Below are 27867 nucleotides of genomic sequence, written 5' to 3'. Positions count from 1 at the left end.
TCAAACCTTGTTGGCAGCCCACGTGGATCCCTTCCAGCTCCAGCCCCAGGTGAGCAGCAGGGTTCTAAGAGTTAATCACCCTCTGTAGAATTCCTGGGTAAATACCATCCAGGCTGCCAGATTTATTGCTTTTTAATGTCTCCCGTGTGGTTCCATTAGCCCTTCCTTCTGGTACCTCTATCTTTTCCACCTGACTTCGCCCCACCCATACTCCATCACCCCAGGTTATGGATTTTCCCATTAACTCCTGCACTGAGGCCCAGGCATTAAAAAAAAAAAAATCATTGGGCTCCCCCATCACCCCCCACCCCTCCCCCCACCCTGGCATTGACTTATTTTCTTAGATCCGTCTTATCTTTTCCCGAGCATCTCCCAGCTTCTCTCATTTTCTCCCACAAGCTGCCAATCTCTCTTCTCCCACTTCTGAGAACTTCTCAGGAGAGCCGTGACCTTTGGTTAAATTGACCTCTAACTAGGCTGAGTCATCACCTCCTGCCTCGAACCCCATTTTTTTTGTTTCAATTTAGCCAGCACATGCTCTGAGCTACCATTCCTAACCTAGTTCCCACCAGTTCCACGGCTGGCCACTGCGCTCCAGTGTGTAAAACCGTCCATGATTTGCCTTTATTCGAGAACACTGTCCTGACTGCTCAGCTCAGCATTCCATATCTCTGATCAGTGCCATGAAGGGTATATATTAGAGAGTTTATACCTAACCCGAGCGGTCAGAGATGGCTTCTCAAGAGAAGTGAGCTTTGAGCTGAGATTTGAAGGATGAGTAGGAGGTACTCAGGTGATAAGGAGAGGACCACCACCCAGGCAGCAGCATCCTGGGGCCAGTAGCAGAGGAAGTGGTGACAAGGAGTGGTGAAAATCAGGGTATCTTGTCTCAGTCAGCTACTGCTGTGAAACAAGCAACCACAAGACCTCAGCAGCAATCACGAAGAAACATTGATTTCTCATGTGTTTTCCGGTTGGCTGATCTTGGCTGGGCTCAGCTAGGCATCCCTGTTTCAAGCTGCCAGCCTGACAGGGCTTAACTCCCAAATGCAAGTAGGCATCCATTCTACTCCATGTGTTTTCACTCTGGGTGGGAGCCAGGCTGAAGGGGCCACAGCTATTCAGGGAGAGCTCTTCAATCAGTGGTAATAGACTCACAAGAGGACAAGTGGAGACATGCGTGCAATGCCTGGGGTCAGAATTGGCCACTGTCATTTCTGCCCACTTTTGATTCACTGAGGCAGGTCACATGACCAAGCCCAAAGCCCAAGGCCAGGGAGACCACCAAGACGCCAGGCAAAGGGCATGGATACAGGGGTGTGATGGCTCGAGGTTCACTAATTCAATTGACCACAAGGCAAGAGCAGAAAAAAATGACTGAGAACTTGGGACAAATGGAGCTGGAGAAAACCTCACAGGTCTATTGAAAATTTTTTACGTTTCTCTTAAGAACAATGGAAAACTATTGGAAATATATACAGCATGGTGGTGAATACTGATTTGATTTGGATCCTAAAGTCATCCTCTGGCTGCCGTAAGCAAGCAGATTGGATGGACAAGGGCAAGAAATGATGAAAATCCCACATGCCCTATAGCTTTCAATTCTGCGTGTGTTTGAATGTGCGTGAGCGTGTGTTTCTGCCTCCACACTGACACACCCAGTTCATCCCCGGAAACTGTGGCCCTCTAGGATTTATCTTTCCACACATCTGAAGAGCAGCTTATCTGTACATTGACTGGAACAGCAACAATTCTATTGCTCCATCTCTCAGGCTCCCTCAGATTCACACTTTCACAGCAGCTCGGAGAGCAGGGGGATCCCTGAAGGTTTTACAAATACCAGTTCATTTCACTCCCAAGAGGTGTCTCCCTCATTGTTGTAGCTGCCGTCGTAACAAGTCCAGCTTCCAAACATTCTGCACTTTAAGTCTGGTGAGGGTTTTATCCCCGGGCCTCTGGCGATAGGGCAGGAGGCTTCAGCCCCTTTGATAGATACTGAGGGTCAAAGAGGCCACCTAACTGACTTGTTTGCAGTACGAGGACTAGATGACTCTGAAGCCAGTTATTTGCACTTAAAAACCATAGCTAGCTTTTCAGCCAGCTTGCCTGTCTGACCTCGTCGTGATATTCCAGTCAGTCGGTCCAGCCTCTGTTTTTCTAGGACTGTTGGACCGGGTAGGGCAGTGGCTATCCTAAGAGGTAGCTTCAAAAACGGGTCTCTACCCAAGTCCTGGGCTTCCTCCAAACATTCCTGGTTTCCCTCACTCAAGGGAAACATCCATCTTAAGGGTAATCAGCCAGAAAAACCTGTTTGCCAGCAAAGTTTCACCATTTTTCACAGAGACACAGAGGGAGAGGGGTCGTGTAATGTGAACAGCCGTCAGCCGGAGTAGCAGGGAATACAATCTGACTTTCTTCCATCACGGCGGAACCACACATCAGACTCCATGGCTTAAGTCGGCCCTAGGCCACCATAGGGGAGAAACACGGGGGAGACACAGGATCACGCATTGTCGAACTCAAGAAACAAGGCCAGCACAGCAGGACCGCAAGTTTGCAAGGCCAGGGTGAAAACTCAAGCTGTTTCTCCCTTGTCAGCCTTTTGGAATGAGAGGGGAAGATTTACTGCTAGCATCCTCGGCTGATAGCCTTTTACAGCCATTGCAAATGGATTTGAGACAGCAGAGAAGTAGGCTGAACTGACCACGGAGGGACTGTTGGAGGCTCGTTTTAAGACCGATCCAATGTCACGGGCACCACAAAGTGGCACTCCTTGCCACCACAGAGCACGAAGGATTCAGCCGGAACCTTCAGGGGGCCAACGCTCTTACACACATAGCCAAATGACTGAGGGTTTCAAGACATAAATGTTTTCAGGATACTTGCTTAGCCTGGCAGTTTCTGTCCACTTAGCAAGACCTGCCTGCCATGTCGGCAAAAGTCCTGAGGTCCAGTTGATGGGGGGCTGCATTTATTATTGATAAAGGCAGAGGAAAAATGGCTCGTGTCTGGCTAACACCTGGCCCAACAGATTTACGGTTTCTGTAGCGGATATTTGTAATTGACCCCTCGCCGCCATGTGCTACCATTTCCTTGTGGAGTGCCCATTTTTGTCTACCTTAAAGTCTCTCTTTTTTGATCAGGACGGTTCCTTATATGTTGGATGAAAAAATAAATTATTAAAAGGCATTCCACATATATTAATTTATGTAAAAAGTAATGCTTAAAAACACATTCTGGCATGAATAATACATCTCAAAAAAAAAGAAAGTGATGCATCTGTCAAAACTATACATGGGGGGCAGGGTATAGCTCAAGGGTAGACTGCATGCTTAGCAGGTGCAAGGTCCTGGGTTCAATCCCCAGTACCTGCATTAAAAAAATAATAAAACAAATAAACCTAATTACCCTCCCCCTCCACCATCCTGGAAACCGTTCCTTATTAAAAAAAAAACTATATATACACTTTTATATATACACACACACACACATATATATATATGTATATTAATATACTTAGAAAGATACATGTTGTTCTCTGTGGTCACTTATGAGGACAGGAAGTAAGAGAGTTATAGGAGAAAGAATTACATTTTACTCTACCATTTTATACCTCTTAGATTTGATACCTGAGGGGGAGGGTATAGCTTAGTGGTAGAGCACATGCTTTGCATGCAAGAGGTCCTGGGTTCAATCCCCAGTACCTCCACTAAAAATAAATAAATAAATAAATAAATAAATAAATAAATAAATAAATAAATAAAATAAGTAAATAAATAAGCTTAATTACCTCCCCCCCCAAAAATCAAAATATTAACATAAATAAAAAATTTAAAAAGATTTAATACCCTGTTCAGAGACACCTAACCTATTCAAAAGGAAACAATACTTTTATTTCAACTCTATGTATGGGGGGAGGAAGTGATTATTACTAGAATGGTTACTCAGTTTTTCTGTAGATCTCAGATTGCTACCAAGAACATATTTAATTTTTTTATCAGGAAAAAAAAAACCCCAAAACAAAAAACATGTGCTTCTTTGCTCCTTTGTTAATGGGTCATGCATCCGTAGGTTACACAATTTCAAAGAGTTTACAACTGAAAGTAGGTTCGCCTCCAGTTCTGGTTTCCAAGTTCAGTTCCCCAGAGGAAACCAGTGTCTCTAGATAAATAATAGGTCGTTGTTGTTGTTTTTGAGAACATGAGTCCAGTGTGTCAGTTTGGGAAACAGGGTGATCAGACGTGTATATGAAAAGGGGTGGAGGTGTGTGAGGAGGTGAGGACGGGGCAGAGGGAGCACATGATAGCACTTTGAATACTTGAAGGTAGTCTGAGCCTGCAGCTCTGCGCACGGGGCGCCCCACCACCACCACCACTAGTGCGCCCCCAGGCTCAGCTCTGCAGACACCAACCCCCCCGTGGCTCTGGAACCCAGGACAAAGGCAATGGGGGCGGGGGGGGGGGGTGCGCAGAGGGCTTCGCCTGGGAGGGAACCCGAGACTGAACAGTCCACACTGTCTTCCTTCTGTTTTTTTTTTTCCCTTCCCTCTCTATAAACAAGTGATTAATGCCTTGCAAAAAGGCACAGACACACCTTCCCTGCAGCAAGCAAGCCGCTGCCGGATTCGCCAGCCTTAATACTGCTGTTAACACTCCTCAGGGGGAGGGGTGAAGAGTCAGTCCCTTCCTTCGAGAAGCAGACCTGTGGGCAATGTGGTTTGTTTAAAGTCTCTCTGCTGAGCAATCGACCTCCCCTTTGCTCTGATGGAACGAGTACTTTAAAATTTTAAAAGGAAAAAAACAAAAACAAAAAACTCCCCTTTCTCTAAAGCAGCTTCTGGTTTGTTAACCTCTTTGCGCAGGACGCTCCCAAGTGGACCCGACTGTGGCAGAATCTTCCTTTCCTTCTCGAAGGGCCGGTGAACTGTGGGGGGATCCGATGGTTCAGCCTTTTCAGAGAGTTTCCCAGGCACCATTTCCCATTTGGTTTGCAAGCAGCATCCTGACTGAATTAAGAAATAGCTTCCTGATGAAGTCGTATACACTCCCCGGATTTTGAGCGGACTGACCACTTGAGTGCAGGAAGAATTTCCAGGCACATTTAATTTTCAGTGTCATCTCTTCTGGTTTCCATTTTAGCGCAGTTCAATTACGTATACTATGTCACATTCAACAGGTATACTGTTTATAATTGTGAACATATGAACGTGTATGTATAGATATTGGACAGTGTCTTCTCAAATCTTAGTGTTTAATGATGTGGTGTCCTCTCAAGGAATTTGGTGGGAGAGGGTATAGCTCAGGGGTAGAGCATATGCTTAGCATGCACAAGGTCCTAGGTTCAATCCACAGTACCTCCATTTAAAAAAGAAAGAAGGAAGGAAGGAAAGAAAGAGAAAAATCTCCTTCTAACCACAAGGTTTATAGGAAATACAGGGGACATAGAAACATAATAAATGACACTAAAGGGATGCAAATGGCAAGAGCTAGGATGATTCCATGATTTCCACTTACAATTTTTTTTAGGGTGAAAAAAAGTGGGAAGTGGATGTAAGAGATAAATAATGAAACACAATATAGACACACAGTCTGCATCTCAACTGGAACAAGCCAATGGTAATAATATAAGAAGAATGGAGGTGATCCGGGAACATCAGATACTAACTGGACATATTTCCTAAGATTACGGAAACATTGCTTTCGGGGGGTGGGTGATAACAGTCTTGAGGCTGTTGTTTTGTTTTGTTTGTCTTTTGGAGATACACATTGACGTATTTACCAATGAAATGTATGGTGTCTGAATTTGCGTTAAAACAATCCACTGAGAGTATAAATGAAACAAGATGGGCCATGAGTTGATAATTATTGAAGCTGAATAGTGGATCTATGAGAGTTCCTTCTACCAGTCTCTCTACTTTTATGTGGGAAATGTTTTATTAAAAAATTTTTTTTGGAGACCACTAGCCTAGACCATGAAAACCATGTTGTCCTTACTCTGGGCCAAATGGTGCCAAGGAGCAGGATGGCTGAGGAGAAGTGAAGAAATCTAATATTAATTGGGCACCAATTCTGTGCCAAGCATTAGAATGCATTCTCTCTCCTGAGTGATCTTGTCTTTCCAGATGAAAGAAAAACTGAGACCTGGGTTCCAATTGTAACTCTACCTAGGTAGACCTTGGTGAGTCACTTAACCTCTCTGAGCCTCACCCTCCCCGACAGTAAAATAGGGACGAAAATAAGAACTCCCTTTGAGTTAATGAAGTTGAGCTGGAGTGATGGAGACAATGGACAGAGTGTGCCCAGCTCAGGATCCAGGATCCAGCAGATATTCAAGCACAGGTGGGTCTCCTGCCCCCGCCTCCTCTCTCACACCTCTCCTGTTATCCCCATGGCTTTTTTCCACCTCCCCCAGGTCCTGGCTGAAATGCCACCTTCTCAGTGAAGCCTCCTCTGACCACCCTTTAAAATTAAACCCCACCACCCCCCATTCATGTCTCCCTTTTCTGATTTATTTTTTTCCCTGTAGCTCATCACCATCTAACATTTATTTTTCCCGTTTATTTTGTTTCTCACTATCCTCTCCCCCATTAGAAAGTCCCTGGGGACCATCACTTTCCTGTGCTGCTTGGCTCCCTGCTATGTCCTTGGCCCCGAGGCACATGATAGGCCCTTGGCAAAGATTTGCTGAATGAGTGAATGAATGAGTTGAATGAAGGAATATTAGATCCGGTCACAGTACCTTTAAATAACACAAGCAAAGAACAGGGTATAGGTCTTGCACACTGGTCCATAATACCTTGGTCCTTATTTTCCCAGGACACCAGAATTCCATGAGGTTACCCTGCTCTAAGCTACACTCGATTTCTCTGAAGGTGTTCTGACAGTTTCCAGCTTTCTTCTTTCTGGTTATCCTCTAAAAAAAGCCTCCAAGGGCCTGTCCCAGTAGCTCAGAGTCCTTTAAGCTGTACTTCACCAAGGACAGTGAGGGCTAATGTCCTGGGGCCATTTGCAACTTCCCTTCCCTGGGCACAGATGTTTGCCTAAGTGCTTTGTGTTTCAAGGCAGAAAATGCATCAGCTCCCCATATCTTAACCTTTATGAGGGGGTTACCCAATGCTAATTAAGATAGGACTTGTCCACAAATCCTTTGGGGCAAAAGAGCTGTGCAGGTATTATGATAAAGGTGGAGAAGATAAAAGCAAGGCTCCATCCTTTATCTAGGTGGGAAAGCTGAGCTTTTGGTAGGGCCAGAGCTTCCCCAAACATCATCCTGGGGCGTGGCTGTGTTAGGATGGAGGTACTGATGGGTACTCTGGGGAGAACTTTCCCCTCTCTGAGCCGGACCGTCCCAAGCCAGACCTCGCATCCCTCTGGGCCTATTGAGAAATAGCCCTTGAAATATTGATAATGGCTTTCCCCCTAGCTTGTGGTATCTGCAGATTGCACCAGCATTCAAAGCTGTGCCTGTTTCCCGTAAGAACCTTCCTCAGTCCCTACAGAGACCAAGAGCCCAATGCATTCCCTCTACACTGAGGGGTCCTTACCCTGGGGTCTGTACAGGGGTGTCCACGGACAGAATTCGGGGATCTATGAACCTGGATGACTTGCAGTGAAATCAGGATTTCATATGGGTGACAACTCACAGGAGGACGTGCAGTGACTGTGACTCAGTCACCAACAGAATCACAGGTATTTTCATATCGTGTTACAGGTGTGATGGAGATCCCTAAATGTTGTTCAGCTCATCCTGACTTCAAAGGTACAATATCAGAGCCACGGCTAGACTGTGGGACACAATGCATTTGTAAGGAGCCTATATGTTACTTTGCTTCTGTATTTGTAATAAGTTTTCATGTGAAATTGTAACCCTGTGTCTTGCAAAAAAAGATTATTCTCAGGCGGTATCCACAGACTTCAGGATTGCTCAAAGGGTCCAACAGCCCAAAAAGGTGGTGAAACTTTTCCCGGTGATGGAGAAAGTGAAGAGAGGGCTTGAGCCACGATTCTGAGACTAAGGGAGCAGCAGAGCCAAGAAACCCAAAATCCAAAATCAGGACACAGGGTCCTGGATGCTGCAATACATTAAAAAGCTCTAGGTAAGCACTCCCTAGAGCAGTGCCCCCCAAAATGTCAAAAGGGGTATAAGGGTGGGAGCTGAACGTGCCTTTATATGGACCTAAACCCCCAGGGAGAAAACAGTTCCCACTTCACTTCTCTCTCAGACCTTCCTTCTAAGTCCATCTCAGGTGAGCGCCAACATACTGGTCTTGACTCCCCTTCTAACCCCAGCCTTCCAGCATCTTCAAAGAGAGCCTGGACCTCCAGCTCACAGCCTTGCAACGTTGCTTGGTTTCCACCACTCACCATTTTCTCGTTTCCTTGTACTTCCGGGAAGTGAGTTTGATTTGCAGGACCAAGATAAAGATTTCATTTTCGACAGATTAGGTGTTTTGAAAAAGTAAAGAGATGACTAAAATATACTTTAAGGAAATCATTCTGAAGTGATACCAAGATGGATAGAACATGAAGTGCTGTATTACCATCTCCCTCCCCAGCCACTCCCAGTTCTACCAATAAGGGAATCGAAGCCAGACACTTGCCCAGGGCCTGCTCTCAGGCAAAGTGCCCAGCTCTCCCCCTGTGGCTTCTCTGGCAGCCAGTGGCCTGCAATCCACTCCCTCTCAGCCTCCTAGACCTCTGTGGGGCCGAGGGGAGAAAGTCAGGGACTCAAAGTTCCCAGCATGGGTGTCAAACATGCCTTCTGAGTGCCCTGGCTCCAGGCTCCCCCGTCCTGAAGGGCCCAGCTGAGTGGGCCTTTCATCGGCCTCTGAGAGGTGGCAACGAGTGTCAGGGCAGAATGCCTGCTGCCCACTGCCCCCACTTCTGCAGACCAGCCAGAGCGCTGGGAGGACTGGAAGCAAGATTCCAGAGGCATCTGGATATTATCAGTGGCTCAACTGTCTGGCCAGTGGGCTGGGGCGGGGCTGGTGGCAGGGGGCAGACACTGGCTGGAGGGGAGAGTCAGGAATCCCACACAGATTCCTGGGGCCAGACCCAGCTCCTGGGGGGAGGGAGGAGGGAGGAGGGAGGAGGGTGGCCACTGCACCCTGCACCCTGCCCGGCCCTCATTAGGCGGTAGCACCAAAGGGATCTAAAAGTCAAATGATGATATTTGTCTGACAGGGGAAACAGACGGAGGGAGGGGAGGTTGGTGGGGGGAGGGATGGGGGCAGCCCTGGAGGACAGCAACAGGGAAGGGGGGGTGGGAGGGGGTGGGCAGAGCTTGCCCTCTGGTCCACTTGAAGATTCCTGCTTCAAAACTGACCCTGATGGCTTCCAGACAAGTCGGCACCAAGGGTCATTTCTGGAGGCTGTAAGTGTTGTTGATGGCAGCTGTAAGGACAGGTGTAAATCTGTCCCTGCATTCCTCCCTGCTCCCCCTCCCAGCTTTCTGCACCTGAAGGAGGTCCCATTTATTACTACAAACCTGCTCAGGAGGCCTAAACACACACACACCACACATCCACAGACGCACGCATATGCACAGTTAACACTTGGCCTGCCCTGTGGGTACAATTTTTTTTTTTAGTGCTCTTTTAAAGCAAACTCTATCAGCTGTTTGTTAAAGCAAAGCAAACACAAGCCTCGCAAGAAGAAAAAGCAGCAGCAGCAGGAGGAGGAGGAAGAAGAAAAGGAAAAGAAATCCTTTTCTTTGCTACCATTAAAATGTCCTTTTAAAATACCTTTCTCAGCCGACTGGGAGGCCAGTAAGGGAGGAGGCAGAGCAAGAGGGAAGAAGGTGAACTGTGGTTTATTTGAACCAGTGGGAGTGATGAGTCGGGGAGGGGGATCTTCACTCTCATCGGGCTCCTCCTCACCACTCACCAGCCTCCCCTGGCTGAACAAAGAGCTGCTTTCCCAGGAGTACCTGGGGATGTTCCCCACCACGCCCGCCCGTCGCTCTCCAGGGAGAGCGTCCAAGAAATTGCACGCACAGCCCCTCTCCGTCGCGCCAGATGCACTCTGGGAACCTGGAGGACTCTGGCTGAATGTGTCCTCTTCTTGGCCAACTTGACCCTACCACCCAAACCTTCCTTGTAGGTTTGAGCAGCTGTGCACTGGGGGAGGGGGAGAGGCTTCTAAGCCAAGCTGATGGCAAACAGAGAAATGCAGTGTCTTTTCCTGCACTGACTTGGAAGCTCTCAGCCACACACTCCCCCCCCACCCCCCCACCTCCCCACCCCAAAGGCCTTGTAGGGGGCCCCTGGAAACCCCTAATGAATGATAACTTATCTCCTAAATTGCTGGTATCTGATGCTCTGTATGGTTTTGAAAACCATATTCCCTGGGGGCTGGAGGCAACTTCGGGAACTGGTCGGCTGGAGTAGCTCAATCATGATTTAATGGAGGCATTCATACTGCGCGAGATAATCTGCTAGCATGTTAAGTAATACAGCGGGCGCGGGGGCGGGCGGGCCGGGGGAGGGGCTGCGGCGGGGCTGCCCCAGGCCTCGCCGGTGGGGGCTGTCATCTCCCCGCCGGCTCTCTTCTGTCGCCTTGGGGGCATTCGTTTTGCATGCGCTTTCCTTCTGTCCCACTTTTTCTTCTGTTGTCTCTACTTTGTGCCCCCAGTTGCTTCTCATTTTGTCTCCTGTGTTTCTCTCACTTGGCCTGTCCTAGTCTCTCCAGGTGTGAAAGGGTCTCTGTCCATCTCTCAGTGTCCGTCTGTCTCCCTCCCTCGGTGTACTCCTTCCTCCCTTCTCCCCAAGCGTCCCCCCGTCTCTCTGGCTCTCACTCTCTCTCTGCGCACTCCCTGTCATTGTCCTTTTCCACCTCTCCATCTTCCCTTTCCCATCTCCCCCCTCCCCCACCGGGCTCTAGGGCTGGCTGGGAAGGGTTCCAAAGGACTGAGGCAGGGGATGGTGTTTCCTGCTGCCAACTAGGAGTCTGGGCCCGGGAGTAGGACCCTCACAGCTACACACAACTGTGCTGAGAGTCAGGAGGCGTCCAAAACCCTCCCCAGAAGCCTGAAATCCCTTCGAGCCCGGGTCCCACGCAGTCCCCTCTTCATTTATAGACCCTCACTGGGCTCCGCCCAAACACGCTCCAGGCGCCCAATCACGTTCCTTCACTTTCCACAAGTGTGTTCCCTCCATTGATTTGAGAAACCTACCCCCGCCCCGCGCCCACCAGGTCAGGAGATGGAGATAGCCTGGGGCAGGTGGGGGAGGGGTGGAAGAGGCACTGGATCCCAAGTCAGGACACCTGGTCTCAGAGTCCACCTGAGACCCTAACTCCAGTGCAAGGGGAGGAAGGGGGCACTTTCTCTGTGGGTCACTTGCAGTTCTGAGGTCCTGGGATTCCGGAAAGGAGCCCATGGTGGCATTAAGCCTGGGGGAGGGGGCTTGAGGAAGGATCCCATTGCGCTATCAACTTGGGAAGCGGACAAGGGGCAGAGCTTCAGGTGGAGCTGGGAACAGAGCTGGGTAAGAGATCAATGCTAATAGGAGCTAGATAGTCTTTTAAGGAAAAAAAATGTTCTTAAAGATACTCTAAATATATATAGTATATATTTTTAGTATAGCTGTGATATACTAAGTATATACTTAAAGTAGATACATACATAGTATATACTAAGCATATTCTAAGAGTACACATTATATGTAGTTATATCATATATATGTATCTATATCTATATAAATACATAGATATATGGAGAGAGAGAGAGATTAGGGTGCCCAGACAGCTAATGCTTAATGATCACTTACTATGTGCCAGGGGTTAGACTGGGTGATGTACACACATGATCTCATTTACTCCTTGCCATGGTTCACTGTGGCAGGGCCTCTTACCTTCATTTTTCAGAGGGGGCATCTGAGGCTCAGAAGGGTGAAAATCCCCTGTTAAATGTGCCAACCCTTTGCTGGAACACAGCTTGTCGCGAGGCTGCAAATGTACCAAGGCCAGCAGCAATCCCAGTGGATCAGGCAGGCACGAGAGGCACCAGCCCTGCACACACCCGAGCGTGCACCTGCTAGCTGGGACCTAGCCTGTCCTGGCCTCCAGGTAGCCGGGCACACCCACCCACCAGGCCAACGGAGCTCCAACAGGCTGTAGGTCGCGCTTGGGGGAGACTGGGATCGTTAAGGTGGATAAAGTCCGTGGAAAGGGGGAAGGGGCCGTGGTTCCAGTCCTGCCACCACCCAATCTGTTGGCCATTCCTCCTCTTCCAGTTGTTTCGTCCGTCTCTGCTCCGATCTGAAAAGGGCAGGGAAACTGAGGCCCAAAGCAGTTTGTGCCAAGCCCGTGTGCGAAGCTCGCCAAGTTCTTGCGTGCGCGCCTGGCAGGGATGTGGCGAGCGGAAACCACAGACCCAGGGCCTCCTGCTTGCGGCAGGAAGCAGAGCTAAGCGCGGCGCAGGCACCTCGGGGCCTTGAGTGAAGTCAAAGTCGGTCAAGCGGGCAAAGAAAGAAAGAAAAAACGCGGTTCTGGGCTGCTATTTGGAACTCAGGCATTCATCGAATCAACCGCTGGAGTCTCTCCTAGGACCTCGTGGATGCGGCTTGGGGAGGGGCTGGGTGGTGGAGTCGGCAGAGCAAGGAGGGCATGGAATGGAATCTAATATGCTTCTGCAGCTCGGATCCTGGCTGGCGGTTGGCGACAGACAGATGTCAACCCAGCTCCAAGCTGTGAGATGTGGGCAGCTACCTGGATAACTGGAAGAAAGTGGAAGAGAGTCTGACCTCAACTTCCGAGTCAGGATTCCAGAGGGGAATGAGGAGAGACAAAAAGCCTGGTGGGTGGGAGGCCAAAACAGAGACAGAGCTAGGAAGACAAAGAAAGACATGAAAGAAATAGAGTCCAAGAGAGATTCGGGCCTTAGTGCCAAGCTGGAGGAGACAAGGTGATTCTGGTGACCCTTTTGCTGTACATAAATATATTCGGTGCCAAGCCAGGCCAGCAGGACCTCTGAGGACCCCCTGAGCTCTTCATGTGATCAAGGGGCAGGCACCGAATGCCTGGCTGAAGGTGAAACCCTCAGCCTTGCCTCCCCTTTGCTGTGTGACTTCAGGAAAATCACTCCACTTCTCTGAGTCACCAGCTCCATCCCTTTTTAGCTCAGAAAAGAGCACTGGACACATGGCACAAAAAGGCCTTGAAATAACTGAGTTTACTATTTGTAACTCCTCTCCCTCCCCTCCAACAGAGCTGCTTTGGATGAAAACCCTGGGATCTTCCTTGCCTGGGTTGCTGCAGAGTGACTGGAGGAGGTGATGGAGAGCAAAGTAAGGCAGGCACACCACAGGTGCTCAATAGTTGCTTATGTGTTGCAGGTGTGCCTCAATTCTAAGTCCTCATCGCGTGGGGACACAGGTTATGGGTTACCAGACCCTTTCAAAGCAGAGCATTATCTCAGAAGGTTCTCCTAACCGCAGTCAGGAGCCAGGATCCAAGGGGAGTCAAGGATGGAGAGTCTTGCACCCAGGACCATACAGCAGGCCTCAGGGCTCCAAAGCCAGTGCTCATTTCCACCTTGTATCCCCAAGTCAGGGATTCTCAACATCCCCTAGCACCGCCCCCAAACCACCCAGCCCCAGATCCTGCCAGACTGAGGCTGGGACTTTAGAGGGAGACGCCGGGATGGAGAGCTTGGAGAGACGCAGCAGGGAAAGGGGGTGGGAAACCCTGAGCAAAGTTCAGGGAGCCTGAGAGAATCGGAGGGATGGGACGGCCGAAACCAAAAAGGGAAAAGAGAAGCGAGACGAAAGAGACAGAAAAAGGGAAAGAGACGAGGGAAGCTAGAGCCCGCGGGAGCGCGCGAGCCCGCTCCGGGACGCAGGGTGCCAGGCGCCGGGCGCAGGACCGCCCGAGGCGCCCAAGCTGTGTTCCCCGCGGCGCCCCACCCGGCCCAAGGGGAGCGCCCACCGACCAATTTGGCTTGCACAAAACCCGCGCCCCAGGAGCCTTTGCCAGGCCGCTGGGGCTTGATTCATTTCTTGACTAATTAACTGGAAGCTCCGTCGCCCCTTCTTTCAGGGCCCAATTAATTCGCCGCGGGCGGTGGGGCGGGGGCCATGCGGCCGAGGCGCCCGCCTGGAGCCCCTTTGTGAAGGGCTGTCTGGACCATATTGATTCCACGTGTACACACACACACACACACACACACACACACCCTCCTCCTTCCTTCGTACAAAAAAAAGGGGTCTTGAAAGCTCTGGATTTCCCAGTTTAAAAAGGTTTGTCAGATTCCAACCTCTCCCCCCACCCCCCTTATATCTGCTTCCAGAAGGAAAGGACCAACGCATCAAGGCAGTTTCCAGATCTGCCTGGAAAAGGGTTAAATGGAATGTCTCCTCCCTAAAGGGCAAAAGTAAAGGAAATGCATCTCTGCTGTATACCTACTGTGTGTGCACACCTACTGCCTTGCCTTGTCGTTAAAAGCCAGACAATGAGTTACAGATTCCCCAGTTTGAATCTCAGCTCCAGAAAAGACTAGCTTTGGGACCTCGGGCAAGTCCGTATTTCTCAGCATGACTCAGTTTCCTCACCTGGGAAATGGAGGTCACTGAGAAGGCGCCTGCCTCCTCGGATTTTTTTTTTTAATTAAATTAATTTTTTTTAGGGGGGGAGGTAACTAGGTTTACTTATTTTATAATGGAGGGACTGGGGATTGAACCCTGGACCTCGTGCATGCTAAGCACGCACTCTACCACTGAACTATACCCTCCCCCTCCTCGGACAGTTTTATTTAATGAGCTGACATGAGGAAACATTATCATCCTCGTTGGGTTTTTCACAAATATTCTTTCCAATAAATAGCATTTCGTAACAAACCCATTTCTTAAGTGAATAACGGAGGGCTAAGGAGAGCAGACCGGCTGCACAGAGACGCGTGTGTGTGATTTCAAGGCGAGAAGCGCCAGAACGAAATTTACAAGAGCTTTGAGAGCGCTTGGTGGGCTGGGTGGGGTGGGGCTCCCGACCTGGTGTTCCCAGAGGCTCCCCCGGAGTGAGGCTTGAGGCTTTTTCCCCCGCCCACTACCTCCATCCTCTTCCATCTTCTGTAGTTCAGTAACGACATCGGGGAGCGAGAAACCCTAAATCCCTGGGTTTGGGGGGAACCCAGCGCACAGCAATGAAGGCGATTTCCGCGTGGTCGTGGAGGACCCCATTGATTGTATTGACCTCGCGATGGGTCAGCTCGTCTCCTCCATCGATCAACCCAACGAAGTCTAGGACGAAAATATAGACGGAAGGAAATCACAGCCGTCTTTGTAAAGCTGGTGGGAAGTGGCCTCGCAGCTGCGGGATGACACGCGAGTGACCCAAGTCCGTCCCACCCCCACGTAGGGAGTCTGGGAAACGAGCTTCTCACCCCACTCCCCTTTATTCGATCATTGGTTCATTTTTTAGTTTGTTCTATTTTTAAAACAAACACACAAAAACAAACAAGAATTAAGTTTGTTCAATCAACCAACATTTGATGAACGCTCTGCTCATGCCAGGCTGAGCTGGGCATTGGGGTACAAATGAAGGGAGGGGTCTGCACAGAAACGTAAAAACCTTGGCGGGGGCAGAAGTTTCTTTGCTGTCACTTTTTAGCAATGTGAACTTAGGCAAGACTCTCTAGCTATCTGTCCCAGTTTCCTGTCTGTAAAGTGTGGGAGTGCTGCTTGGTCGTAAGCAAGGTGTACTCGTTGAGTGGAAGGAAAAAAAAAAAAAAACCCAGATAGGGGAGTCTAGAGGTTAGATCCCTCTTCACAGCCCTAAGGTCGGATCTGGGACTAGCAGATCTGGGAACGGCCTTTGCGCAACCGTAGCGGGATATAGACTTCTGTTCCCCCTAAGAAGGGCTTCATGGTGACCTGGCCGGCAGTCAGTAGCACCACCAGGATTTCCAGGGCTCCCAGACGCTGCCTCTTCCCGGGAATGAAAGTCGCCCAGTCTTCCCTCTGCCCAGTGCGCAGAAGAGCTGGGCACTGGACTTTAATTCAGCCTTCCTGCCCTAAGACCTTGAACTTAAGCCCTCACCCATACCACCCTTCCTGGCCTCAACTTTCCTCATCTTTAAAATGGGAATTATTTACTTTTTCTTTTAAACTGCAGTGAAGAACGCTGAGGCCCATAAGCATCAAGCTGGCGAGGACCCATCTCTTTGCCCACAAACTCCAGAGCTTAACAGGGTACCCAGACAGAGAAGCCTCTCAGTCAGTACTTGTGGATGTCTAAGTGAATGCTTCTATCCATTACACCAGATTTCTCTTCCCACTACCATCTTTTCACCGTCCCACTTTATATATCAGAATCTCTCTGGGGGAGCAGCTAAAAATTTGATGCTTTTTTAAAAATGCGCTTTGGAAGTGGTCATTTGTTTTTCATATACACAGAGAATCCCCTCTAGTGCCTTCTTTCCCCTTTTTCATTCACTTTCATTCCTGTATTGAAAGATTATTTACTGAGCACTACTGATTATCAAGCACTGTGATCGGAGGTGGAGATATAATGAGTCCCCCTCCTCCAGAAGCTTACATAGTAGAGAACTAATATTAGGCACTCTTACCCAGACCATGTAGCTGATTAACTTCTTTGCTTAAGGTTGATTTTTTTCCCTTTCTAGCTCTTTGAGTAACTTTTGACAAGATTGCAACGTCTAACGCCATGCCTGGTACATAGTAAGTGCCCAGTAAGTGTTGCATGAACTTATTCTTGCCAAAATTGTGGTGCTCAGATCCTCTTTTGGCTGCAGAGCAGCCAGTCTGAGCTCTCATTTGCCTTCAGAGAGACACTCCCAGATGAGGTCTCAGGCAGGTCTGGCAATGTGCAGTGCTGAGTCCCCAAGGAGCCCGAGAGCAGCATGCACCCTAGCCCTGAGAGTCCCAATGCCAGGCACAATTCTGGCTGGTAAAGCCAGCCACTCCAATTCGATGGTGCATACTTGGGCTGGGGGAGCATCAGATTGGCCTTTGCAAAAAAGAGAGGGGATAGTGAGGTTCTGCAAATCGTGAGCCCTTTTCTAATCTCCATACCTATCTGGCTGGTCTCCTTTCCAGACCACTCCCTTCCCTACCTACGCACACACACACACACACACACACACCTTTCCCGATAAACAGGAGCTTGTGCAGGTGGCACCTAAAATGAGGCACTAGTTCACCCTGAGAACCATCTTTCCCCGCATCTTAGTTCTTGCCCAGTCTCCCACGGTCCAACTTCCAGATCCGACAGACTCTGGGGGACCCTCTCCCACCCCAGCCTCCAGGAACAGCTCCAGCCTCCTGGTACATCTGGAGCTGCCACTCCACTGCTGTAGTTCAAAACTGAGGTTCCAACCCCCTGTGTCAGTGGAGATTCGCTCAGGCTTGCAGGGTACACAGAGGATGACTGTCCGCCAGCCTCCTCTCCCTCCAGCGCCATCCAGCGGCGAGACGGCAAGGTCACCCTGGACAGAGGTTCCTGACGAGTCTCTACTGAAAACAAGGTGTGGAGGTTTCCAAGTGGGAAGCGGTCTCTTCTTCCATCCATTCCCCGTAGCCCTGAAATTAGGGCACACCTATGTTCTACACCTCCCCACGTTCTCCCCGCATTGCTTACGGCTGATTCAGGTTCATCCAACGTTCAATCCCCCCACCCCTCCTTTTATTTATGCCCAGGATATGCACTGGACAGGGAAGTTTTTTAGAGGAAGAAAAAGAGAAAAGAAAGAAAAAGGAAAAAAAATAATGTCTGCACCACCACTGCTTGGAAACTTCCTCGTGGCAGCTCGGGGGTTTTGTCCCGAGCGCGTTTGAGTCTTTCTCTCTTTTTGCTGTGAACATGTTAAGTCCTGTCTCCCTAATTCTATACCTATGACCTTATACTGGTTGGAGCCAGGCGCCTTGATTCCCTGCCCTTGCATGCAACCCAGGCTGGAAAGACTCCTTCCCCGAGATCCTCGTGGGTGTCAGTCCCCTAGTGATGGGTGTCCAGAGGAACAACTCACCCTGGACCGAATCTTACATGCAGTGGGAGAAAAACACCACTCTTCATACACCCGCAATGTTATCGCTAATTTTTTGGAAAAGCGCCTGTGTACACACATACTACATATATTATTGTGCGGGTTAGTGCAAGACTAAAAACACTGAACAACAGTTGGGGTGGGGGGGCATATTCTCCAATTCCCTGCTAATTTGTAACAGACAGACTTTATTGCTAAGAGAGAAAGGGAGTAACTGTGTAGCTGCAAAACAAATTTAACTGTCTCTATTGATCAAATGGGAGTCTGCCTGTGAGGTGTGATTGCAATGTATTTTTAAATCTGAGATTTAATTTCGCATTTGGGGCTATCTGGAAGGTCCATATGTACACACTTGTATCCACATAGAACATTGTAGAAACACATGCATATCCTATTATGTTTAAATAGTGCAATGGAATATAGCCTTGAAATGGGGCCGGTACACTGCCCAGCCAGCTCTCCAAACTTTAGGAAGATCTAAACTGAAGCTGTCAAAAGTGTCGAGGCTCTGCTCTCTGAAAGCCAGGCCCCCCTCTTTTCCAGATTCAATTTGGGGCAATGTTCTGATATTCCAACTAAAGGGAATTTCCTGTTTTTTTTTTCTTACCCCTCCCTTACCCAATGTCTACAACTAAAAAACTTTATAATAATTCAACTCCAACATCCCTGTTATATAGAAATCTGTCTCATCCCCGCCCACAAAAAAGAATTCATAACCCACACTCAAAAGGCCTTTCACTGACTGCAACAATTCTCAATTCTAGACGGAGAAATGAAATAGAGGAGTCTGTCTTGGTTATCCCCGCATTAATACACGGACATAAAAGTGAGTGCAACATCATATTTTAACTTGTCTAATAGAAAAATCCTAACTGCTGCACCGTCCTTCCTGCCCACCCCCCACCCAATCTCTCTAAAGAACTAGAGTCATGCAGGGGTGGGGTGGGGGAGCTAGGGGTGGAGGTGGGTGGGTGAAATGAAGTCGTTTGGAATGGAAAAAAAAAAAAAAGCAAGGCATTATTTACACCTGCAAACTTTGGATGGCTGTATTCGGCCCCAATTGGCTTAATTGTAAATCTATTCCGCATGGCCCCAACTCCTGGATGGAGCGTCTGGGTTTAATAACGCGCCCTGGCACCCCAGCAGGGCCAGGCTGAATAAGACAGAATCCCCGCCCCACCCCTACTCAGCTCAGAGGTAATTAGAGCAGCCCCTCCCCCGCCCCCCAACCCACCCCCAACTACCCAAATCCTGCTTGAGGTACCAGAAGACCAGACTCAGACATGTGGGGAACTCATATTTTACCGTCTAAAGACAGAAGTTATTTCAAAAGCAAATACACCCTCCAAGTCAGAAGTGGGGGGGGGGGGGTGGCGCTCCCCCCACCCCCGACCCTGCCATGCGTTTGCCTTGCATGGGCGGCGAGTGGGAAAGAGAGGCGTCTACACTGGAAGCCAGAGACAGACTCAAACTCCCTAGGCTGGCAGCGTAGGGCTGACCTGTTTATAGAACTTGCTGCTAAGAAAACATGTAAAAACACACCCCAGCGGTGGGAGAGGAGATGGCTCCCTCCACCCCTCCCTCCCTCCTCCTGAAGAAAATCTTCCTGGTTCAGACTGGTTTTCTCCCAGGAGGCTACCTCCTTGTAATTGTTTTCCCATCACTTTTGAGGGACAGAGAATGCAATATTCCTCTTTTATTTTTGGTACCCAACCCCCGACCCCGCCAAGGTCTTTACTCTCCACCCCGCGATGAGTCCTTTGCAGCCGGAGAGGAGCGGGAGATAGGACTCATCAATGCTGCAAAAAGACCCATCGGACGTTGGGGAGGGGGTGGTGAGGGGGCTCCTAACTGGAATCCCTGAGATCTTAGTTTTAGAGGGAAGACGCGAGTTCCGCGGGCTGGGCCGGCCGCACTCCCGCCCGGGAAGCCGGCCTCGCCTCGCCCCGCCCCGGCAGCCGCCGACGGAAGGCAGGTAACCGGCGCGGGGAGCCGGCGCCCGCGGACGCGGGTTCCCGGACCTGGCGGGACCTTGTCGCGACCGAAGGCCGGGGCAGCCCAGCCTGTCAGAGACCCCACTGCTTCCCCGCGGGCCCCTGAGGGCGCTGGGCACCTCCCCATCCGAGCGCCGGCCCCCTCCATCCTCAGGGGTGCGGGTGTAATCCGAGGCCGAGAGCATCTTTGGTTCCGCGCTGGGTGAGGCCTGGAGCCGCACCAAGGCACGTCCACAGCTTCCGTATTTGGAACCGGGGTAAGGGGGTGGGGTGGGGGGGTGAGTAGGTTAAACTCCCTGGGTCAGAAACCATCCCCTAAAGGACCTTATGGGGAGCCTTGGGTTGTTACGGTCTCCCACCTTCTTCCTGGGACCCAAAGTTTTCCTTCCCCAAGCGAAAGGCGGAAAGCCAGGGGGCAGGTTGGTTCCTAGGTCCGGAAGGCCTCTCCTCTCTGCCTGCCCGCCCGCTCCACCCCCTAACCCCAAGGATTTTTAATATTTGGCTTGGAGGTGAAATGAACCGAGGCCTGGGCGCCAGCAAAAGCAACGCTTAGGAAAAGCTCTCTCACAATTCCAAACATTCCCTCTTTCTATGTATGTGTGTCTGCCTCCCTCTCTCTTCTTCCTCTAAAACATAAATACAAATTGAAAAAAAAAAAAAGGGAAACTTTTCTAGCCCCCATGTATTCCGAACCCAAACTGGAGACTTTGAAAGGCTTCTGGTGTCTCAGAGGTCCCAACTTTCACCCAAGCCTTCAGCTCAGGTTGATAGCCGGAGGACTGGACGTCTGTCCCTCCAGTTCACAGGGTTCGCTCCCTGGATAGTCTACAGGACTCCGGCAGGGCTCGCGTAGTATTTGGAGGCAGGGATGGTTGGGTTGGGAGCAAGGTATCTCCAACTTGAAATGGCCTCTTAATTTACTTTACCAAGACAGAAGAAGAGGCTCCCCAGATCAGGTAATGAAGACACAGAGGTGCAGCGACCCCTGCCCAGTTATCTGAGCGGCCATGGTACAGGGTCAGTGATCACAGGAGGCAGACGGGGTGGGAGAAGAGCTGGTGCTTGATTCCAAATTGTTTGGCTGGGGAGTTGGCAGCTGTCTGAGGACAGCCAGGCTAGGCCTGGAGTCAGGATTCTGCACCCACAGCCCAAATCCTGGCCTTGGCAGCAGGTTTTCAAGTCCCCTACCTGCCAGGCATGCCAGAGGGGCAGATGAAATCCCCTCCCAGCTGCCCTGGGTCTTGGGACTAAAAAAGGTTACATTTTCCATAGGCTTGTACAAGGGGGAAGGGATTTTTTAAAATCAGTTTTCAACGTGACAGTGAAGCCTAGACCTTTAAATGCACCCCCAGTCCAATCCCTGAAGCCTCATGCCCACATGGGCAAGGAAAATCCCTTCCCAAAGCCATCACTCCCCCAGGGACATCTACTTCTCTTGGGGGCTTCACTGGATATGAAAGAATCTCTATGAGTGACAGCTCCTTCCCTATCTCCTCAGCCTATTGGATTTGGGAGGCATGAGAACATTACCTTTGGGAACACAGGCAGACTGGCAAAGAAGAGTGGCGAGGCTTCGAGAAAGAAAGGGAAAGAGAAGAGGAAACACTACCCCCACACACACAACTTTGGTGCTCACTGGTCCCTTTCATTTATCTCCTGCCTTCCGTCTCTGCTCCCACCCTCTTTAATTGAAACCCAGTACGGGAAATAGTAATGGATATTGTGCTCAAATTGAGAAAACGTGTCTGTGGCTACCAGGGGCCAGTTAGTTCAGCAGATTTGGAGGAGCTGATCTTTCTTTGCCCCGTCAACCTCCCTGACAGTAGCGGTCATTTGATTTGCCATGCACTCTGACTTACAGATCTCCCTGCTCCCGCAGGGCAAGACCCCACTGCTCCCACGCCCCTGGCACCTAAAAACAACACCAGTAATAATGGACAGAAACAGAAACAGGAAACCGTGGAATTAAGGGCTTCTGTTCAGAAAGCACCCTCAATCTGCAGCTGGAGATTGGAAAATATATCATTATAATCCCCTCCACCCTTTCTAAGCATTCTGTCCCCGAGATTCCACCCCCACCTGGGACAAATCACTGAAGGGCCATTTACACCTTTACCTGTCTCCAGCTGAGAATCTGGGAAGAGGACGTTGAAGGAAGATCAGCCGTGGTCGTGGTCGGTGGTGCCCAAGGCCGATGTCAGCTCTGCCCCTGTGCCTTGCTGATTCTGGGTCAGATAACATGAGAGAGAAAAATTCCCAGTCTCTTCCTAGTGAATTCATTTCTGCTGGACTAAGAAATGTCCATTGCATGATCTTGGTTTTTTCTTTAAGTAATTGTGCAAAACACACAAAGAGAGCATTGAAAATGTAGATTGGTTTGAAATTAGGAAACCACAATTAGTTCCTTTTCCTGACCGAGAGGAAAAAACCCTTCACAGATGGATAAGAGGCACTCTCCCCAGACACACATACTTCCTTCATCCTTCCCTTCCTTGCTTCCCTTCCAACTTCTCTAAATCACTAGCCGTTTACAAATTTGTCATTTTGCAGGGCGATCAGCTTTGATGAAAGGTGGGTGCTAATAAGAATAATGCAGAGGGTGAAATCTTTTCATTTTGCCTCTGCCAAAAACCTATTTACATTAAAAGAAGGTATGATAAGCATGGATTAAGTGTATAACGAATGATGCTCTAGAAACTGCGTAAACCAACTGGCGCCAAAGTGAGCCTCTGTACTAAAAATACTGCTTCCCCAAGCTAGACAACTTTGACAATCTTCTCTCTCTCTCACATGCTTCAGACTCTTGCACTGAATCGCCCTGATCAATAATTTAGAGGGCTGTCAGAGGACAGGAAAATGTGCCTTACAGGAAAGCCCTGTGCTGCTGGGGCGAGACAGAGGCTAGGAGCTGGGGCTTTAGGGTCCAACATGCTGTCCTTTACCCTGGGCTCCAGGGTTGGAAAGGGGGTGGGTGCGAGAGGGAGAAGAAGAGAGAGGATGTGAAATCAGAGCATTGGAACAGGGTGAGAGCCAGCTCTGGGGGAAAAGGGTGACTTTGGAGATACCAAAAGCAGAAAGTGATACTTCCAACCTACACAAATGGGCCCAACACTTTTCTATCTCTCAAGTCACCTTATCTTCCTAGCCAAGGGTGTGGGTGGGTGGGTGGGGGGAGGTGTTTGCTTGAACTTCAGGAAGAGGTATCTCCTGCTTGTCATGGTTCCTGGAAAAGATTGGGGCGGGGTGGGGGGAATACAGAGATAATCTAGAAATATAGAAAGGCAGGAGGGATTCAGAGAGGACCAAGAAAGCCAGAGAAAATAGAAAGGGGGGAGAGGAAGAAAGAATAGAAAAGAGAGTAAATAAAAAACAGAAAGAACAACAAGTTAAGGGTTGGGCAATAGAGACAAGACAAGAAGGAGACATACAACCCAAGAACAAGACAGATGCCAAGAAGAGAAGAGAAAGCAAAAGGAAACGGAGGAAGAAAGAGCACAGATTGGCAGTCACAGAATCTTCAGAGATGGGCAGAGAGATGGGAGAAACAAAAAAGAAAAAGAAAAAAATCGTGGTGGAGGGGAGAAGAGAAAAAGAAACAGAAGTGGGTCCCCTGTCTGGTCCAACCAAGAGGCTTGTACCTACTACCCTAGAGAATTAAGATGCAGAAACCGACTCTCCATCAAAGAAACTGATCCCAAAGCCTCTAGACCTGAGAGGAACTAGGCTCTTAAAGCAAGTTAGTTGGGGGGGGAGGTGGGGTGAGAAACTCCAGGAGAGAAATCAAGCCTCCCCTGTCTGTGAAGTCTTCCACTGGCGTCAGAACTACCTGTGGGAAAGTCAGGTTTGGGGTAGCATGGGGGTGCTAATGTCGGGAGGGGGGTGCAAGCAGCCAGCTGCAGGAGCAAACTCCGGCTGTACAACCTAGGCACTCCCGAGGGAGCTCCCTCCCGGAGGTCTGGCTGAGAAAATCACGTCCCCAGTCAGGGGAACTGAGCGTGAAGGAGGGTGCAAATCCTGAAGCGGACACCTACCTAGTCAGTTTCAATGCTTGTCAATATCAAAAGAGCCTGGGATCCCATGCGCGTGGGGTGGGGGGGGGTGGGGGGGCGCCCTGGGCAGAAACAGGGAGCCATCTCTGCTCAGAAAGCCTCTCCCCAGAAAAAGTTTACGTCTTGACCGACCTCCGTAAGAAACTTCTTAATTAGGCCTCAGACCCCTGGAGAAACACAGCAGTCTTCATGTCAACAGAGTTCCCAATTTAGCGACACCTCGGACTGAAAAAAAGCTCCGCGGCAAACGGTGGGTGAAAGTTTAAGAGGGAATAAGCGTGTAATAGTCCCTCGCCAGACCTCACACACGCTGAAGAGAATATTTACAGCAAACTTGCCAAAGTAAACGACCCCGCCTTTCCCCTCCTTTCCCCCTCGGCTCCCCCCACTCTTTTTGTAAACTTCAGATAAACACCATTCGGTCACAAAAGGGTCGATTTGCCCCCTTTAGAGTTTGAGGCATGCGGTGCCACAGGGGAGAGTGGTATCAGCAGAGGCTCCCGGGGTGATTCTTCCGCAAGGCTAGCTTCTCTGCCGCAACCATGGCCCGGGCTGAGGATGGGCGATTTGGTTTCGCGTGTGTCTGGGTGTGCGTGCTGGACATTTATTCTCATCCTGCCCCTTCCCCACTTTAACATCCCACTCACACTACTTCTTCGCCTTAAACAATGCAAACATTACAGATTTGGAGAGGTGGGGTTTTTTTTTTTAATTAAAAAAAATCAGGCCTGCAATTAAGTGAACACTCTTTGCAAAAGATGGAGGAATATCTGGGGGACACCAGAAGTTCTGCAGATCCTCTGGGATTCAAAAGTTGGCCTCCTTCTCCTGTTCTTTTAAAGCACCGTTTCTCCAGGCTCTGCCGAAGGGCAGACTCCTTCAGTGTTTCCCGTTTGTCTTTTGTTGAACGTGAGGCGGGTAGAGAGACAGAGAAGATCAAGGGGTCTGCATGGAGGGGGAAAAAAAAAAAGACCGTGTAGAGCCCCGCGGCTGGAGCCTAAAAGCCCCGGCTGGGGACGCGCTAGCCTGTGGATTCTGCCGGCCGCCAGGCCTGGCACAAGGCTTCGGAACACGCTAGCCAATGTTTAACCCCAATGCGGTGGCCACCAGGCCGCTTTTGTTTGTTCGCAAATTAATCACCCAGCGCACGGCCGGCGCCAGAGTGGGTTTATCACCCACCGGGAGGGGGGCGCGGCGGCCCCGCAGAGACAAAGAGGAGTTCGCACCTTCCCGCTTTTGATCCCAAGTTACAGCGGCCTCCCTGCATAATACGAGCCTCCTGGGGCCGAGTCTGGGAGGTCAGTCATAATTGGCGGAAGTTTGCAGACCATTAGCAAGATGTCGACATTTTCGATTCAGAACCCCGCAAACTTTCCTCTCCCCCCCTTCCTTTGCGCACTGGAGTGGGAGTGGGGGTCAGGAGTGGCGACTTGGGTGACCCCAGGGTTAAGTTAGAGCTACGGGCAAAAGCAGCCACGTGAAGGAGGGGGCCGTGTGAGGCGCAGAAATCAGGCTCCGTCCACCTCCACCGTTGAGGCCAAAGGAAGGTCGAGATATTTACAAGTAAAATCAGTAAGCTCCCATCCCACGTCCAAAAGCGAGGGGAGGCCAGAACGCGGAGTAAAATGTGTCTCTCCTGGGCATCTGGACGCTTGGGGCACCAAGTGGGTGAGGAGAGGGGGTTAATCACCTGGTGGCTGCAGAATTACTTTCCTTCCACTCGGAGCGGCGGGGCAGAGATTGGCCAGCAAGTGCGGGCAAAACCAGACCGCGGGGTTTGGGACCGCTCCTGAAGGCGCTGCGATGCAGCCCCAGGCTCAGGCGGCCAGCAATGTGGGGGAGGGGGCGGGCTTCTGCCTCCAGAGACTCCTGAAACCCTGCGGTGACCTCCGTGGTCGGTGTAAGGAGGGGGAAGGCCTGGCTTCTCGCACCCTTCGGGATCGGCCCTCAAGGGACGCGGGAGGGGGCGTTGTGAGCCGACACCCTGGCCCTGCTGCCTCTTGCTTCACCACTGGAGAGAGAGAGAGGCCGAGAGGACGCCAGAGAAAGACCGAAAGGGAAAGAAAGGGGCGAGATGGCGAGCCAGACGGAGTTCGCAGAACCACTCTATTCTCTCTGGTGACTTCAGGGAATTCTTAGCGCTGGCGCCAAGCGCTCTTAACCATGTGCGTCAAAAATGCGAGGCTGGAAAATCCTGTCGCCTCAAAAGTTCCGCCCCTATCTCGGCGCAGTTGGCCCACAATGGAACTGCATTTTCACCCTCCACTTGCTTCCACTTCGGAGCCTGGGAACTAGGGGCTTAGGGGGTACAGCGAGGCAAAATGTAAGAGAGGACTGGGCTGGCGATCTGCACACAGACACACATCCCAAGCTTGAGGTCTCTTAACCCCCTAGGCCCCACAACCAGCCCTTTCTCCGTTCCCTTTCCAATCGCAGAAACTCCCAACTCAGAAAAGGTCAAAGAACCTTGTCCCCAAGATTCCCCTCCATCTAAGCAGGTAAGGCCCAACCCCTAGAAGCGAGAAATGTGGGTTTGGCGACACCTTTCACCGGGACAGGGACCTATAGTAACAGTTACCAATTCGGAGACAGGTCTGATAGTTAAGATCCGATTGCCTCCCTCCCCTTTACCCTTGCTGAGTTCCCCCACCACCCTACCTGAACTGGAGACGGTCACCTCGCCTATGGGGTGGGGACGTTTCACGATTTGTTTTACAAATTCCCCCCCTCCCCCGACTTCTGGCGAGATAAGTCCCCGGGTGGAGAAAGAACTGAGGCACCGAGAGATAAGTGCGATGCCTAGATGAGATACAGGGCTGGCGCACCTCCCCCTACCAGCCTGCCCACCCCTTACCCAGCAGCTCCGCATCTAGCCGCTGCCGACTGGAGGGCAGCGGCTGGACGGGGACAGGCCCAGAACCTAGTCCCTCGCTGCGCCCACTTTGTTCAGAACTCCCATCTCCCCTCTACACTCACATACATTCAGGTGGAATACCGGGAGCCCGAATCGAAACAGAAGACGAGATCTAAGAGGGCTGGTAAATGCCTTTCAGAAAAGCCCGAGTCCGCCTCTCGGAGTGAGCTGAGCGTAGACCCGCGCGGACGCGCAGGCTGTGTACGTGTTTGCGTGTACGTGGTTTTCGCGGGTGGCTGGCGCGTGTTCACAGATGTGCTGGGGGATTTTGGGGTCTCTGCGCAGTTTCGGGTGGGGCACAGTTGGGAGAGAGTCCCCACCGCGTGGGCTGAGATCTGGCTGCGTCCGTGTGCTCCAGAGCCCGCGAGCCCTGCTGCCAGGGAGACCCGCACCGATAGGCACCCGGGCTCGGGAGCCTTTGAGCGGCGGCCGGGCGGAGTTTGGCTCCACGTGGGGCTGGAAAGCGCGCAAGCCTGGAGACTCCGCGGCGCTGGCCTCTCCGCGGCGGCCGGATGGCAGCTCGCGGGAGCCTCAGCCGTCCGCCCGGCTCGCCCGCGGCCGAGCTAAGAGGGTGAGGAGGAGAGAGCAACGGCCGCGGTGGCCGGAGAGGAGAGCCGAGCGCGCGAGAGGCGAGCGCCCCTGCCCGGCGCCCGGCGCGCTCTCCGCCTTCCTGGCCCGGCTCTCTCGCTCCCGCCTCCCTCCCCCGGGCTCCCTGGCCCTGCCTCCTCCCTCGATCCCGGGCTAGATGACTGAGGCATTTCAGACGTGGGCTGAGCCAGAGCTAGCGAGCTCTGGGGCTGCGGCGATCTCTCGATAAGCCACCTAGAGGCGACTCGGTGCGCGCGCTCCCCAGTGGCTCCCCGCCCTCCCTCTGATCATGTTGACATATTCACAGGACAGGCAGTAGTACCGA

General features: G+C 50.9%; 1 long non-coding RNA gene and 1 other non-coding gene across 3 annotated transcripts in view; one reads left to right on the top strand and one right to left on the bottom strand.

The window, feature by feature from the left end:
- Window positions 1–27867, bottom strand: part of LOC116150009 (uncharacterized) — a 485742-nt gene that overhangs the window by 457412 nt on the left and 463 nt on the right. Inside the window, exon 2 of one of the 2 annotated variants that reach the window (XR_004133645.2) lies at window positions 22108–22216. This is a non-coding gene — a long non-coding RNA (uncharacterized LOC116150009). Of the gene's footprint in view, window positions 1–22107; window positions 22217–24724; window positions 24986–27867 lie in introns of those variants that run through there. The other variant, XR_010378575.1, reaches the window with a different exon arrangement.
- TRNAA-UGC (transfer RNA alanine (anticodon UGC)) lies at window positions 3637–3709 on the top strand. Its single transcript has one exon. It is a non-coding gene; the product is annotated as a tRNA-Ala (tRNA).

This window comes from Camelus dromedarius, chromosome 31 (assembly GCF_036321535.1).
Source record: "Camelus dromedarius isolate mCamDro1 chromosome 31, mCamDro1.pat, whole genome shotgun sequence".
NCBI classification, from domain to species: Eukaryota; Metazoa; Chordata; class Mammalia; order Artiodactyla; family Camelidae; genus Camelus; species Camelus dromedarius.
Note: the sequence above shows the minus strand (reverse complement) of the source record. Positions and strands in the feature narration are given on the sequence as shown.